The following is a 4,264-nucleotide window of genomic DNA, read 5'->3' on the forward strand; positions in this document are numbered from 1 at the left end:
CTCCTTAACTGAGTATTACAGCTACTTCTGTGTGACATAAACACTTTTTTGTCCTCGTAAACACTTGCGTAACAAATACTTTTAGATGACAAATACTCTGTGACATATTGACATGCAGTACTTCTGTGTTTCATAAATGTTTCTGTGCAACAATTTCTTTTGTATGCCATAAATACTTCTGTGTGACATAAATAATTCTGTGTGAAATAAATATTTCTGTGTGACATAAATACTTCTGTGTGCAAAACTAGTGAATGCAAGGCAGGCACTCAGTATTTCTTACTCAGGGAACTAAATCAATATTTAATAATCAATACTTAATAATCAATAATTAATAATCATTTTACTCAGAGCCAACATGAATATGAGACAACATCAAATAAGTTTCAACAAATGGCTAATAAAGCAGTGTGTGTATGCATGTGTGTGTGCATGAAAGAGCTTTGAGTGTGTGTGTGTGTGTGTGTGTGTGTGTGTGTGTGTGTGTGTGTGTGTGTGTGTGTGTGTGTGTGTGAATCATGTGTGCATGGTGTTTTTTGTGATTTTTCCCAGTGACATGCATAAATGTGTGTGTGGGGGGGTGCATGTTGGTTGTGTGTGTGTGTGTGTGTGTATGTGTGTGTCTCATTCAGTTGCTGATTCTAATTAAAAATATCACAATAATTAAAGTCTTCACTCTGACATGCACAGACTGCACTACGCCTTCAGACATTCCCAGTTAATTAGTTAATTAATCCAAACGCAAATTAGGAGCAATAATTAGTCAGTCAAGCTTAACAGAGTCTGGTGACACACAGCTGAAAAAAAAACCTTTTTTCCTTTTCCTTGGCCTCTGTCAAAATCTCTCCCTTTCTCTCTCTCTCTCTCTCTCTCTCTCTCTCTCTCTCTCTCTCTCTCTCTCTCTCTCTTACACACACACACACACACACACACACACAGGACTTCCCTGGCTCACACACAAAGTCATTTATTCTATACATTTTCTACAACCTTTTTCTCTCCCTCTCTTTCTCTCTCTCTCTCTCTCTCTCTCTCTCTCTCTCTCTCTCTCTCTCTCTCTCTCTCTCTCACTAGCTCATGTCTTTTGGAACAGTTCCTGCTCCGTATTGGTAATTAATTTCCACTCTTTAATGGATTTATGTGTCAGTTCAGCTGTGGCTCTCACGAGGCTCTGCTTCTAAAGGCAGAATGGTGAGGTAATCTCACATTTAACAGAACAGAGAAGAGAGGAAAGGAGCGTGAAGAGACAGTCATTAACAAATTAGACACACACACAGAAAGAGAGAGAGAGAGAGAACATGTGAGATTTGGCTGTTAGTACTGCTGTGTGTACTTCTTTGTATATGTGTGTATAACACACAGTCACTCATCTCTGCGAGTGTCTCAGAACTTAATATGTGACAAATCACAGCACTGAATGCTATAACCCATCAGGAAAATACTCACACTCTCCAATATATAATATATATAATAATGTACAGTGACTACTGTTCCTTGTACTGTCTGCACACAGGTCAAATATGAGTGTGGTTTTAGTGTGCGGATAGTTATTACACAGACCTCTAATTGTACTTGCTGCAAAACTAACAAGAAGTCAAATTCTAGGCACTGGGCAATTTAACACTATGCAAAAACAAAACGATTTCTTACCAATTTCAGAGTTTTGATCACATTCGGGCATTCAGGGGGTTGAAAACAGGTTATGAGTCTCTGGATTTGTTCCTTTAGGAGGTGGTTCTGTGGCAGAAGGCTGCAGAGATTTGTTGCTGAACCTCAACAGTAACAGTATTTATTCAGGAGTATTAAGGTGTAAGAGTATTTATTCAGGAGTGTTAAATGGTAACAGTATTTATTCAGCAGTATTAAATCATAACAGTATTCAGCAGTGTTAAACAGTTACAGTCTTCAGCATTGTTAAACAGTAATTATTTATTCAGCAGTATTAAATGGTAACAGTATTTATCCAGCAGTGTTAAACAGTAACAGTATTTATTCAGCAGTATTAAACAGTAATAGTATTTATTCAGCTGTTTTTAAGTAAGAATATTCATTCAGCTGTATTAAACAGTAATAGTATTTATTCAGCAGTATTAACCAGTAAGAGTATTTATTCAGCAGTATTAATGGTATCAGTATTTATTCAGCAGTGTTAAATATTAACAGTATTTATTCAGGAGTATTAAACAGTTATAGTATTTATACAGCAGGGTTAAACAGTAATAGTATTTATTCGGCTGTGTTTAACTGTAAGAGTATTTATTCAGCAGTATTAAATGGTAGCAATATGTATTCAGCAGGGTTAAACTATAAGAGTATTTATTCAGCGGTATTAAATGGTAACAGTATTCAGCAGTGCTAAACTATAACAGTATTTATTCAGGATTAATAAATGGTAACCGTATTTATTCAGCAGTGTTCTTCTGTCCATTTCTGTCCAACAGTCATCATTTCACGGGTTCGTCTTTGGTCTTTTTCCTCAGTTGAAAGGCCGTTGACCAAATTAATCTTCGTGTGCACAGAAAAAAAATGAAAAGAATGAAAAGTTTTTATTTCAAAAATAAATACATCCGCTATAAAAGGCACCGTGGGTAGCTCGCCTGCGCTTGTACACCCAGACGCACGGTAAAACACTTGATACACGTGTCATGGCACCGCCCCCTCTCCTAGACTCCTTCTTGTGTGTGTGTGTGTGTGTGTGTGTGTGTGTGTGTGTGTGTGTGTGCGTGCGTGCGTGCGTGCGTGTGCAGGCGCATGCGTCTATCGTCACGCCCCTACCTTGTTAACTGATCATGCGTCCCACCTGTCCTTAGTCATGTTCCTTGTTAGCATGCGTATTCAATCCTCGTTTGCGGTGTTGTTTATTGTCGGTGTTTGACCCCATGTGTTTCACACACCCGCCGTTGTTTTCCAGCGTTGCTTTTCGCTATGTTATTATGGTTTGGTGTCTGCGGTTTACCTTACTTTCATATAAACTTTCATGGGGTTTTTAAACAAAGTATCCAGTGTATTCTTCTCAAATGTTTTACTCTGATGGCAAAGAAAAAAAAAAGCTTTTTAAAAAATATTATTTAGTCTGTAAAATGCAATGGATTTTGGCAAAATAAGTTGAGGTTGTGGTGTTCTACAGAGCTCCACTCAGTTCCCTGTGTGTTGTCTAGCACAAAACCTTCAGAAAGTCCTGGAGTTCAGTAGCATGTAACCTTTAGAAAGTCCTGGACTTCCCTAGGTCCTAGATGTAAATACTGTGAATCTCTCTCTCTCTCTCTCTTTCCCTCTCTCTCTCTCTCTCTCTCTCTCTCTCTCTCTCTCTCTCTCTCTCTCTCTGTTCCTTACCCATCATTATCCTGTTCTGATGTCTAACTAATCATCATTCAGCACTGCTGTCACAGAGAATATACATCTGCTGGACGTCAGTAGTGTTCACAAACACACACACATTTTAAAAGCCATACACATGGTAAATAAAGAGGAATCGGGGAAGTAGAGTAAACATATCCATATGTGTGGAAAAATTAGAAATGTCACAAATCAACACAAATAAGACCAGCTAACCACAGTCTCTCTCTCTCTCTCTCTCTCTCTCTGTCTCTCTCTCTCTCTCTCTCTCTCTGTCCCTCTCTGGAGTGATGTGGAGTGACCTGGAGTGTGCTGAAGTGACCTGGGGTAATCCGGGGTGGTGTGGAGTGACCTGGAGTGATCTGGAATGATGTGGAGTAACCTGGAGTGCCCTGAAGTGATCTGGGGTAACCTGGAGTGATGTGGAGTGGCCTGCGGTAACCTGGAGTGATGTAGAGTGACCTGAAGTGACCTGGGGTAACGTGGAGTGACCTGGGGTAACCTGGAGTGATATGGAGTGACCTGAAGTGACCTGGGGTAACTTGGCATGGCGTGGAGTGACCTGTAGTGATGTGGAGTGCCCTGAAGTGACCTGGAGTGATGTAGTGTAATAGCGTTAACCTTGGCCACAGGAAAAGGTGGTGGGACTGGACTAATATGGGATGAGCTCCAGAACAGCCGGAACAGTCAGAGACAAAGAGAAAGAGAGAGAAAACGAGAAAGTAAAACTAGACAATCGGAGAGGGGGAAAGAGGGAAAATTTGTGACTCGTGACTCATGTTCATTAAGTGTCATCCAGTACAGCTCTGTTGCTATTTATAGCTCACAGATGAGGTCTTTTTTGCCTATGCCCCCAAAACACACACACACTCACACACACACACAGACACACACACACACACAGTAATTCACTTGCTTTTCCTTGAAA

The sequence above is a fragment of the Electrophorus electricus genome, chromosome 8, assembly GCF_013358815.1.
Source record: "Electrophorus electricus isolate fEleEle1 chromosome 8, fEleEle1.pri, whole genome shotgun sequence".
NCBI classification, from domain to species: Eukaryota; Metazoa; Chordata; class Actinopteri; order Gymnotiformes; family Gymnotidae; genus Electrophorus; species Electrophorus electricus.